Raw genomic sequence first — 13,975 nt, forward strand, 5'->3', positions numbered from 1 at the left:
CTGTCTCCTCAGCCTTATGTACCTTTCTCCTCCCAGGCATCACTTCCTGGGATTAAAGGCATATGTGCTTCCCAGTACTGGGGTTAAAGGTGTGTGCCACCACTGCCTGGCTGTTTTTCCTCCTAGACTGAGTCAATCTCATGTAGTTCAGGGTGGCTTTGAACTCATGGAGATCCAGACTGATCTCTGCCTCCCAAGTGCTAGGATTAAAGGTGTGTGCTACCACTGCTTGGCCTCTATGTTTAATCTAGTGGCTTGTTATGTTCTCTGATCTTCATATAAATTTTATTAGGGTATACAATATATCACTACATCTTACCATCCTGGAAAGCTTTATATTTGATAATCCTACTTTATCATCTCTGCTCCTTCTATTAAACCAAGTTTTATAAGAGACAATCAAACAGAAGCAATATATTCCCTTTTCAAACTAGCATCACTCTACGAAGCTGCCTATCTTTATTGTAATAATCTATAATGCATGCCATTGCTCTTGTAGAACTCAAGGATTTTCTTTCAGCAGCTTCATGTAGATGAACTTTCAGAAGTAAAAAGCAAGAAACTTAAGGATAATTCTTGTGTCCTACTGTGTAATCACACAATTTGACATTGATTTTCTTACTTTGAAGAATGCCAGAGAGAATAAAGGAAGTCTACTGATGATAAATATGGTCATTTCTCAGTATTTCTAGGCCTAAATTTTTATATAATTACAGATTATTTTATAACCTCATGTATTCTTTATACATTTATAGTTATCTATTTTTTGGTCATTTCAATGCAATTGTTTCAAGACAGGGTTTCTCTGTGTAGCCCTGGCTGTCTTGGAACTCACTCTGTAAACCATGATGGCCTCAAACTCACAGACATCCCCCTGCGTCTGCCTCCAGAGTGCTAGGATTAAAGGCATGAGCCACCACTTCCTGGCTTCAATGCAATATTTTAAAAGTAGCCAAGCCAAGTGTACACGTTTGTAATCCTAGCACACAGGAGGCTGAGGCAAGATGATCAAGAATTCCAGGTCAGCTGAGGCTACATGGGAAGTTCCAGGCCAATGTGTACTATACAGTGGGATGGGAAAATGTCTTAAAAATAGCCCATTTTGCCATGAAAAGGTATGTGTAAGGGAAGTGATTAATGATAATGGCTTTTTATGAATGAATTTTCAATGTCCAGGGAACATGACTATATTATTCTTATGTTGTAATTTAAAAGCAAATTGTGTATGATAGATTCACGGCAGTTCATTTCCTCCCCTTCAGCAGTCTTTTCAAAGTGTTTGGACTTAGATAATGGATAGTTCTAAGCATGTAAAACTCTGAAAGTTCTCATCAGGTATAAGTTATAACCAGCCCTCATTTACTTCAGAGATGGCTCATTCTATGCATAATATGAATAATTGCAAAGCTAATATTATTGTTTGTTTGAGACAAGGTCTCATTGTAGAGCTCTGGTTGGCCTGTAACTAAAAGGCCTTTTGCTATAAAGGACAAACTGGCTGGCCTGAAGCAAAGATAGGCTTACTTCTGCCTCCCTAGTGCTGGGATAAATGGCATGTGCTGTCATGCCTGGTGAAGATAATATTATTTTTAATTCTTATTTCCAAGATCAAAACAGTACAGGAATAATTGTGAATTGTATATAGATAACAATTAGGAAGACGTTTGGCTGATACTTTTACAGAGCTTGTTTCTTTGGATTTTCTTTTATGTATTTCTTTTATGTTTGCTTGCATGAGTTCATGTGTATCACATATGTGCAGAAGCTGGTAAAGGCCAGAAAAGGGAGTTATATCCCCTAGAATTGGAGTTAAAGGTCATGGTGAGTAGCCATGTGGGTGTTGGGAATTAAATCTGGGTCTTCTGCTTAAGTAGTTAAGTGCTTTTAACTGCTGAACCATTTCTCCTAGCCTTCCTTTGGACCCCAACATGTGTTTTCATTATGATATTTATAATCAATGTGTAGTTTTCACTATGGGCCCCTTGCCCTTCCTAGCTACAGTAAGTTAGTTGCTGAGTTAATTCCAACACTTGGAAGGATATCATAGAGTTCCAGGAGTGTGTGCTGTAGGTTGAACCCTCCATTTAGGTGGCAATCTCTAGAGGAGGAGGTGTGCTTAGAACTGCTTGTTAGGAATTTTTCTAAATCATCCAGAAGCAAGCAGTACTGAGAATCTTAGTCAGTTTGGCATCCATAACAAAATACCATAAACTTAGTGGCTTGTAAGCAGCAAGTTTATTTCTCACAGTTCTGAAGTCTGGAAAGTCCAAACTTAAGGCAGAAGCAGATGTCTAGTGAGGGCCAGCTCTATAATTCATGGATAGAACCTTTTTGCTGTGTCTCAGAGGTTAGAAGCACACTCTTTAGCTCCTTATAAAGGTACACATCCCATTCATGATATGCTCTATTTTTATGACCCCACTACCACCGAAGGACTCTATACCCATCCTATACAGTATCAAGTTTCAACCACATGAATTTGGGGCAAATACAAGCATTCAGTCCATAGTACAGAGCTATTTCCAACAAGCACCATGTCCTATAGAGAGAGAGAGACCGTCTTAAACCATGAATTTTCCACATAAATATTAAAAAGTAGAGCTGGGGATGTTGCTCAGTGGCAGAGAGCTTGCCTAGCATATGCAAGGTTCTGGATTCTATTACCATAACGCATATCCCACCCCCAACTTAAAGTTACTTCAGGGACTGGGAGTATAGTTCTATGGTAAAACATTTGCCTAGTATTCACAGTCTTGGGTTTGACTTCCAACTCTGAAAATAAAAATTTAGAAATACATTTCCAGGGCCTGAAGAGATGGCTCAGTGGATAAGAGCTCTCCCAGAGTACCTAGTTTCTATTCTCAGCATCCACATGGCAGCTCATGATTGTCTGTAACCCCAGTTCCAGGGAATCTCTCTTCTGGCCTCCTTGGGCACCAGGCTCACAAGTGGTGCTCAGGCATATATGGAGGCAAAACACTCATACACATAAAATAACAATAAAAATTAATTAAAAAATTAAAATACATTTCCAAGTGGTGACAAAGCTCATTGGTAGACCTCTTGGCTAGCACACATGATACTCTGGGTTTACTTCTCAACACTGAAAAAAAAAGCTCCATAAATAATGTCAAATTGGGCCTTTCATTGAGAGCTAATTCAGGGGAAAGAGCAGTTAAGCATATCCATCGTAAAATTTCTTTCTAGATTTGTATGTACATGTACATGTATGGTTTCCATTTAAGTGACCACATATAAATAAGACACACCAAATGAATCTTGTGCCTATGAGATGCAATGATAAATACAACAATAATTTGTTATGCCATGCATTTAATTCTTGCTAATAATTAATTATATGTGGATATTCGGTATGTAGTTAAATTGTTTTAAGTACTTAATAATATAAGGAGCCTTCTCATGATTTGTGTCATAAATAATGACTATCTCTGCATCACTATTTTCACTATCGTATGTTTTCAAAGTATCATCACTGCCATTATCTTGATAAGAATTGTACTGGTACTCTGGCTCACTGTACTTGTGATCTGTTTCATAAAAAGACTTGGGAGATGATTTCATTTTCCCTGAAAGATTTCCAGGATGTTCCTTATTTGGCCCCAAAAGATCATTGAGAATTCCAGAAGCATTACAAATAAGGCATTTTTTTCTGATAACATTGGCAAACTTTGTCTGATAGATGCCTCCTGGGTAACATAGCCTTTCCTGTACTCACTGGCTTTTTCAGATCATGGGTTTCATGTGACTGATGTGTTTTCTTTATTCTGGATGGTTTGTTGGACAGGATTTGATTATGTGGGACTGATGGGTAAGATTGTGTGGCTAGCACATCTGAAGATTGCAGAATACCTAGCCAAGGTGGTATGACTTGCTTCTCTGAATTGGATGAACTGATTTGACTAGCTAACTTACAGGCATGGGTGATTTTATGTGTTTTTTTAAGGTTGTGTTTCTTATACGACTCTTCTAAGTAAGGTGATTTATGTAATCTTTGGGGACTTGATGACTTGGTTGGCCTTTTCAAATCTAATTGCCCTTTTGACTTTTTTTACAGTGCATGGTATGGATGACTTATCTGTACTTGAGTATCTCATTGGTCTTTGTGCATTGGATGGTATGACTGATTTTTCTAGACTTGAAGGCTGAATTTATTTTATTGCACTGCTTGTTATACATAGTTTTCCTTGGCATGAGGGCCCGTGTAACTAGAGTTTTCCTGCCTGGCCCACAGTCAGGACAAATCTCTTTCACCTGCCAGTCCCCCAGCCACTCAGACCCAACCAAGTAAACACAGAGACTTACATTACTTTCAAACTTATGGCCGTGGCAGGCTTCTTGCTAACTGTTCTTACAGCTTAAATTAATCCATTTCCATTAATCTATGCCTTGCCACATGGCTCATGGCTTACCAGCATCTTCATATGCTGTTTGTCATCGTGGCGGCTGGCAGTGTCTCTCTAACTCAGCCTTCCACTTCCCAGCTTTATTCTCCTCCTTGCCTCGCCTATACTTCCTGCCTAGCCAACGGCCAATCAGTGTTTTATTGATTAATCAGCAACACATTTGCCATACATCCCACAGCACTTCCCCCCCCCTTTTTTTTTTTCAAAAAGGAAGGTTTTAACCTTAACAAAGTAAAATTACATATAATTTGGGAATTTGGGCGTAGCTTCTCTTACTACTTCCTGCTGGAGGGGGGCGCTGTATCTTATGGGGACACAAAGAAAATTTTAGGATTATGAAATAGTCCATGAGGCTGTATTGTCTGAGCCAGTTGCCTTCAAACCATTCTGGATGTTGGATCATCTGGGCCATGATGTCATCAGAGACCTTTCAGGGGGTCTTGGCTGGTCAAACCTGATGTATCTTAATCTTGAACAAATCCATAGCCTTTGGCTTTCTGTGGGAACAAAAGCAGAGTCTCCTTTCCAAAGTAACATATCCTTACATCCAAATTTTGAAGTCAAGGTATCTTTAAAATATACATTTTGGCATAACTCAACAGCTTTTACAATCAAATGTTTTTCTGCAGTTAAAAATTCCAAAGACAACACAATCCAGATTCTCTGTGTAATATTCCTCTTCATGTGGCTTATTTTTTATATTAATTTTACTGTCTCTTTAAAGACTTTATTTTTTAAAACTATGTATTTGTTTCTATAACTCTATATATCACCTTTTTTTGTCTCTTTCAAGCCTACGTATCTTTTACACACATTTTAAACTATTACATCTGAATCTGTCTTATTGTGAATCTATTGCCTTAAACTGCAGCAGCTGTGGCTGCTGGCTCCGCCCACCTCAGCTTCCCAACATGGCCGTGGTACTTTACCACGGGCTCTGGGAGCTATCGTGGGTCTATGCTTTTATCCAAGCAGCGTGCAGCCCAGAAACCTCTTTTTTTGTTTTGTACTAGCAAAGGCTAAATCCACCATGCAGCTTAATGTGCCACTTGCAGTGGCCTCATTCCCGCCAAACTGCAGTTTTCAAGCAGGCTAGGAACCCACCAATAGCTCAAACCGGCAGCTGCCGCTCATTTGAGAGAGATAATTAGGAAGCTGTTTTTAGCTCCGTTTTAGAATCTTTTTTTTTTTCCTCAGTTTTTAGGTGGAAACTCTTGCCACCACGTTGGACGCCATTTGTAGCTTGAGTTTTCCTATCTGGCCCACAGTCAGGACAAATCTCTCTCACCTGCCAGTCCCATAGCTCTCAGACCCAACCAAGTAAACACAGAGACTTATATTGGTTACAAACTGTATGGCCGTGGCAGGCTTCTTGCTAACTGTTCTTACAGCTTAAATTAATCCATTTCTATTAATCTATACCTTGCCACATGGCTCGTGGCTTACTGGCATCTTCACATGCTGTTTCTCATCATGGCGGCTGGCAGTGTCTCTCTAACTCAGCCTTCCACTTCCCAGCTTTATTCTCCTCCTTGCCTCGCCTATACTTCCTGCCTAGCCAACGGCCAATCAGTGTTTTATTGATTAATCAGCAACACATTTGCCATACATCCCACAGCAGGCCTGGATGCTAATTTACATTTAACGGTAAAAGCTGGGTTTCTAGATGATCTTCAGTTGTTATATCGAGTTGACAAGCTGATACATTGGATGATATAGCTGCCATATTTTCTTTGTTGAGCCTGAAATGCAGAAAACTTGGGGTGTCATAATTTAAAACAAAAGCACTATTGCTATCATCAGAAAATACAATGCTAGCTTAGAGTATGGATATTTTTTCCACAGCAAAGGTAAACACAGTAACTATTAGAGTATGCTGACACCTGTAACTTGTGTTACACATATGAATTCATGAATAATTTTCCTTCAAGAATATGTTTACTATTTCAAAGGCATCAGATAACTTATAGTCCATGTATGGGATGACACAAAGTTGTGAATAATAATAATAATGTAGTACACATGTATAACAGAATATTACCTAGACATAAAAAACGAAATTTGCAGGGGAAATGGATGGAGTTGTACATGAGTAACCCAATATAAAAAGGACAAATTCCGCTAGTTCTCTCTCATGTGAGGATCCTAGCTTTAGTACATTACATCTAGTGGAGTACCTATGCAGACCAGGAAACAAAAAAGCAAATGTGATGTGTGCAGGGAGTTTGTGTGCCTTAGGGAGGGAGGGGAGTAGAACAGAGATATAAAGAAAGAGGGACTCTGAATGGAAATGTTTCGATAGAGAGAGGGGGAATTGGGGAGATGAAAGTGTAGGATGGAGGAGGATTAACTGGTGTAAAGGGAGTATAAAGAACCTGGAAAGCTAGATATACCCACCTATGCAATAACAGCTTGACCGTTAGAGTAGCAGGGGCTAACTAACTGCTCTATGAATGGGTTCTAGATTCTCTGTATGGGGAATAGGAAGGGGACCAGTAAGCTGGGCTAACCATTCAAGTAGAGGAGGTAGTAAGCCCACAGGAGGAATGTACTTCTGATGGTTAACTAAACTGATAGAGCAGCAAACTGCTTTCCAAACACCTATGTGTTTATACTCACAGACAAAAGCAGCTTCAGACTTAATCAAAGAAGCCTCTCCTTGCAATGAACAGTGAAGAATGTAGAAAATAAGTCATGAATGTGAATCTAGCCCCAGACAAGTCACTTACACCACCACTTCTTAGAATCAGGGAACCTTGTGGAAGAGGTGGCCAGAAGTATTTAAGAGCTGGAAGGTAAGGTGAAGGGCTAAGATGAAAGGCCATTCCCTACACTCGATGATGCAACTACTGTAATTCTTAACTCACGTAACTATAGTTACCTGCACTAAGACCATGCCAAACACCACCGTCTCATTGTCCATCCACACTCAGGTGATTCTGCAACAATCTATCTCCATCGATATATCTGGGCCCTCTTGATTGATCTCCAGTGCATGAAATTCAGTAAGAGTGGGGACCCTCAACCCTTATGTACCCTTAATTTCATCCAAAAGTGCACAGAGTGACTTGATGTCTGTCTTCTAAATGAGTTTAGGGTCTCAACTCTTAAGGGGAAAATGTTAGGTAGTTAAACAGATACTAGTTTTGGAGGCCATTGAAAAGGACCCTTCCCTTCCATCATCCTCCTCTTCCAAAGTTTACTATACTGAAGACTTCCCCATGTCCCCCCTGAGGAGGATACAGATCCTGTCCAACAAAAGATACAAAAATGACAACTATTCCCTGTTTTCCCCCTGTATAATCAAAACAAAAGTCAGGAAATATTATTCATAGTCATGACATGCTTCTCTAGATTCCTGCCTTCCTTTCTCTATCAACCTCCAGTAAGGGAGCAGCCATGAAAAGATGTTTATTAATCACCTAAGATCCTTTAACTAGCTCACTAGCTACCCTGGGCAAGGACCAACTGTAAGCCATAAAAGGAATTTATTTGTTGATTTTTTGTTGTTGTTGTTGTTTTGAGACAAGTTTCTATGTGTGTATCTCTAACTGTCCTGGATCTCACAGAGATCTGCCTGCCTCTGCCTCCCAAGTACTGGGATTAAAGGTGTGCACCACTATCACCCTGCTGATTTCTTTTTTTCTTTTTTCTTTTTAGACAAGGTCACATTTTTTAGCCTTGGCTGGCCTGGAGCTCACTATGTAGATCAGGCCACCACCCTCCCAATTTTCTGTCCCATAACTACCCCAGATTGTAATCAGACAGTGAGCTCTTACTCCTTTAATTAAAAAAATTAATTTTATGTATATGGGTATTTTGCTTGCATGTATGTCTTTGTACCATGTAAGTGCTTGGTGCCTGTAGGGACCAGATGACAGTGGGTCCCCTAGACCTGGAGTTACACATGGTTGTGAGCTGCTGTGTAGGTGCTGAGAATCAAACAAACAGCCAGTGCTCTTAACTGCTAAGCCGTCTCTCCTTACAACAGAGACTTCTTCTGAAGAACTTCCTTTCCCCCAAATAAAAGCCTGTACTATTGAGGCTGGAGACATGGCTTAGAGATTAAGAGTACTTGCTGTTCTTGCATAGAACCTGGTTTTAGTTAACAGCACCCACACTGTGGCTCACAACAAGCCTTAACTCCATTTCCAAGGTATTTGATGCCTTCTTTTGGCCCTTGTGGGTCCTGCATGCACATGATGCACATTTGCATATATAGACAAATACCCACACATATAGAAGTAAATAGTTTTGAAAAGCTTGGATTAATTTTGAGTTGCTTGTCCCCTTGTATGTCTTTCTTTCTCATGGATCTTTACTTAAAACCCATGTAAAAAGCTGTGTATATTAGCACATGTCTGTGTCCCACGTGTGAGGGAGAGGTAGAGACAGGAAGATTGCTGGGACTTCCTGCCTGTGAACCTACATTTAGGTTTAGTGATACACCCTGTATCAGTGCTATAAGGCAGAAAATGATAGAGCAGGACACACCTGACATCCTCTTTTTGTTTCTGCATGGGTACACACACCTGTGTACAAATACCTCATGCACACACACACCCACATACATACGCACACACTTTTCATTCTTTAATGTGTGAAACTTACCCTCTTGGTGACAGGTCCTTCTTACAAATAGCGTGAAAAACCATAATGCAAAAAACAATTAAATTCGGTACTCCAACCAAAACTCTAAATATGATATCAAATGGGTGCTTCTTAATGTCATCCAGTTTTGATTGTGCCGAAGCACTACTGTCTTCTGCAAAAAGATTATACCATCAGGAAATGTTAGGTAACCCAATTTTCTCCTACTTTGAGAGTTGTTTGCACTGTACATTGAAGTCAAATGTCTTTCTCAATGATTTTTTGAAAAATGTATTTATTTTATGTCTGTGAATTTGCCTATTTGTTTGAGTGTTTGCTTGGATGCATTTGTGTACCCCATATGCATGCACGCCTGGAACCTGGCAGAGGTTAGAAGAGAGTGTCAGATAATCTGAAACTGTTGTTGCAAATGCTTGTAAACCACCATATGAGTGCCAGGAACTGAAATGAATCCTCCGTGAGAGAAGCAAGTGCTCTTAACAAGATGGCAAGAGCCATCTCCCTATCCTTCAGTGAGTTTTTTTTTTGAAGTTTAAGAAAGTTTCCATTATAATTTTCATGTGTGTGTGTGTGTGTGTGTGTGTGTGTGTGTGTGTGTGTGCAATTGTGTATAAATGGTTTTGTCTGTGTATGGAGAAGTGTATATTTCTTTCTTTTTTTTTTTTTTTTTTTTTTTTGGTTTTTCGAGACAAGGTTTCCCTGTGTAGCTTTGCGCCTTTCCTGGGACTCACTTGGTAGCCCAGGCTGGCCTCGAACTCACAAAGATCCGCCTGGCTCTGCCTCCCAAGTGCTGGGATTAAAGGCGTGCGCCACCACCGCCCGGCTGAAGTGTATATTTCAATGCACATGTGGAGGTCAGAGGACAATCTTGAGTGTCATCCCCTGTCTTCCACCTTGCTTGAGACAGGGTCTCTTCTGTTGTTTATTACTGCACTGAAAGCCAGGCTAGCTGATTAATAAGTCTGTGAGGATTCTCCTGTATGCCTCCTATCTCACTGTAAGGAACACTGGGATTATAGATAACTTGTCATTTTGCTCAGCTTTATGTGGGTTCTGGAGCTCTGAATTTAAGTCATTACACTTGTCCAGCAATTGCCTTACCCACTGAGCCCTCTAATGTAATTTTCTTTCCTTGAGCATATCCTGGCTATGAATGTCAAATGTGAGTAGTATCTCTAGTTAATCTGTGTCATTATCAGCATTACCTCTGAATCACAGGTGGTTATTGCGGTAACTAAGATTTCAAGTGTATGCTGCGCATTTGAGTGTTACTGTGTGAATGGATGTGATAGGAAACAGGACAGGATAACAACACATCATGGTCATACTCAATGGTATATTAGGAACAGCCACTTCAGAGGCTAAGAATGAAGGGTCATTTCAGGCCAGGTACTTGAAATGAGCCTGAACAATACAGGAAGAACCTGACTCCAACAACCAAACCCGAATCAAAACAAACCCCTGATACTTAAGTCCCAAGGTAAATTTACTCACATGAGGTTGTCTAGTTTGGTTGGCAGACTGGGTGTTAAAGGGAAGTCAGAGAGAACTGTATTCTTTAGATTTAGAATTTTTACATAGATCTTAAAATATCAGCTATTGTACTCAGAATTCTTAAAGACCTCATAATAGTAACACCATTATAACAGCATATTTATTAATCTAGCATTCCTAATAACACAATAAATAATATAATAGATAGTACATTTTAAACATTAAGCTTAGGCACATACCTATAGTAGTGTTGGTAGATGAGTTATTAATTAGATTTCTATTTAGACAATTGATTGTCCAAATGGACAAGAAAAGGATGTAAATAAAAAACTCCATGGCCATAGTGTGGCCAGAATGTTTCTTTGGCTAAGGTTACTGCTGTATCTTATTTGGTTCAGGCGGGCCTTGGGGTTTGGACATCACTGTCATTTTGCATCAGGCTCTGACAACATAATCTCACTGTGGAAAAGCAGCAAATGTTGTGTTCAGATCTTATCAAGTGACTTTTAAAAGTTTATATTTGTATTTTATGTCCATGAATGTTTTGTTCTACGTGTGTCTGTGCACCATATTTGCATAGTACACACAGGACAAGAAGACAGTGCTCAATCCCCTGGAACTGGAGTGACATCAGATCTCCCAGAACTTGAGTGACAGTTGTTAGCTGCAATGTTGGTACTGCAAATTGAATACAGATCCCCTCCAAAAGCAGCCAGTGCTTTTAACCTTTGGAGTCATCGCTCCAGCCCCTCAACTGACTTTTAGTCATTTTTCAATCAAATCTAATTGAAACAAGATTAAAGGATTTCTTTTTTTTGAGACAGGGTTTCCCTGTGTAGCCCTGGCTGCCCTGGAACTCAGAGATCCACCTGCCTCTGCCTCCTGAATGCTGGGATTAAAGGCATGTGTCACCACAGTCCAGCAGATTAAAGGATTGTTAATCACAGATACTGTTAGGGTTTGAATGAGAATGACTACCATCGGCTTATATATTTAAATACTTGGGCTCCAGCTGGTGGAACTGTTTGGGAATGATTAAGAGCTAGGCCTTGTTGGAGGAGTTGTGTAGCTGGGTGGGCTTTGCGATTTCACTCATTCCCAGTGAGTTAACTTGCTCTCTCTGTCTGCCTTGGCTTGTGGATCCATTGTGAGCTCTCAGCCACTGCCTGTTTGTTATGCCTGCTGGCCTGTGCCTTGCCCTCTGCCATGGTAGTCATGGACTCTAACCTTTTGGAACTATGAGCCCCAAACTGAATGCTTTCTTTTCTTGTTGCCTTGGTCATGGTGTTTTGTCATGGTAATAGAAAAGTAACTAAGACAGGTGTTGTGATGATTAGTGTTAATTGTCAACAAGTTCTAGAATCATCTGGGAGATGGGCATGTCCATGAGAGGTAATACCTTGGTTATGTAAATTGATGTTGGAAGATACATTAATTGTGGTCAAGGCATTCCTTGGGCAAACGATCCTGGACTATATAAAGAGGAAGTGTACAGAGTACTAACATGCATGCATTTATCACTGTTTCCTGCCTGTAGATGTGGTGTGATCTCCTGCTTCAGATTCCTGCTGCTTTGACTTCCCTGCCATGATGGACTGTAACCTTGAACTGTGAGCCAAAATGAGCTCTTTCTCCCTTCTATTGATTTTGTTAGAACATTTTATCACAGTAACAGGCAAAAGAAACTAAGACATTTATAAGTAAACTGCAAAAACTCTGGGTTTGGTGTCCCAAATTTTTAGCACCAAATGTTAGCAAACTTCAAAAACTCTGGGTTTGGTGTCCCGGGTTTTGGCACCAAAATGTTAGTAAACTGCAAAAACTCTGGGTTTGGTGTCCTGGGTTTTGGCACCAAATGTAAGTAAATTGATGGCTGAAACTGCGAGGAGACAGTTCAGCCCTAGAGGGCGAGGTATCCCGGACACCTCAGAGCTACTCAGGACAAGAGCTCTGCCCTGAAGGTGTCCCGGACACCTGGAGCTGTTTAGCACAGCTGTGATGGCTGAACTGGAGACAGTTCAGCCCTAGAGGACGAGGTATCCCGGACACCTCAGAGCTGCTTAGGACAACAGCTTTGCCCCGAAGGTGTCCCGGACACCTGGAGCTGTTTAGCACAGCTGTGATGGCTGAACTGGAGACAGTTCAGCCCTAGAGGACGAGGTATCCCGGACACCTCAGAGCTACTTAGGACAAGAGCTCTGCCCCGAAGGTGTCCCGGACACCTGGAGCTGTTTATTTAGCACAGCTCTGATGGCTGAGACTGCAAAGAAACAGCCCAAACTTGGAAAGGAATGTTTTCTGACTTCTTGGGAGAGTCAGGCCTGGAACTGCTTCAGCAAGGAAGGGTATCCTGACTCTTTGGGAAGGTCAGGATATACCTGGTATGATGGTATGATGGAGGATGCTTTCCCCACAGGACACAGCAATCCTGCTCCTTTCCTGGAGAGCCACAATCTCTGGCTCAGTGTTACGAGCTCTTTCTCGCTCAGTTCTGTTCAGCTCCCCCTTGCTCAGTCCACTATGGGACATCCCAGCAAGGTTCTTCTGTTCAGCTCCCCCTTGCTCAGTCCACTATGGGACGTCCCAGCAAAGTTCTTCTGTTCAGCTGTCAATGAAGGTCTTCACCCAATACTCTTTTGAGAAAGAGGTTTATTTGGGAAGGAGGAGTCCAGGAGAGTAGCTGCCTCTACCAGGGTGGAGAGAACAGCTCACAACTGACCGGGCAGGGTGGTTTATATAGGATGTCTAGGGGGTGGAGTCAACTGTGATTGGTTAGTTTATTTCCTGCCCAGGGACTGACCAGTTTTGTGAGCAAGGGGCAGAGATGGCCCTGATTTCAGGGCCAAACTGTGTTTCTTTCACTGGCCTTTATTGGCTTTCTGTCACTACCTCTAAGGCCAGTGAAAGAATTAAACATGAGAAAGAGGAACGAGTACCAGCCTCAGGCCCCCAAACCAGGTCCCCAAACCATTATCCTCAGCAGAAATATTCTTGTCATATTTCTTGTGGCATCAGCAGAATAACCTTGTGACAGTGTCTGGGTCTAGCAGAAGATCCTGTGGCTATTCTAGGAAGAAAAGCAGCCCCCATGGAAAGTCCCCATAGCTGTACTACCCCTCCCCGGTGCTGATTTTTAAACTAGCCAATTATGTATTTCCCCAAATGCTATGCTAATATTATGGTTTTCACCTTTAAAAGATGCCTGCCATTATTGTTCGGGGCTCCTCTCACTGAATTGTGTAGTGGGGTCCGTTTGCACAAACGATTAAAATAAAGCCTCATGTGATTGCATCAACTGGTCTGTAATCCGGGTTTCTGGGGCGCCCACCTGAGAGGATAGTGCCCTGAGTCTGGGGTCTATCAGTCAGGGCACATTTCTTTCACTGACTCTGATTCTAGGGGCCAAGACGGTTATTTTGGTACTAGTCTCAGAGTCAGGGCATATT

This window comes from Peromyscus eremicus, chromosome 5 (genome assembly GCF_949786415.1).
Source record: "Peromyscus eremicus chromosome 5, PerEre_H2_v1, whole genome shotgun sequence".
Classification (NCBI taxonomy): Eukaryota; Metazoa; Chordata; class Mammalia; order Rodentia; family Cricetidae; genus Peromyscus; species Peromyscus eremicus.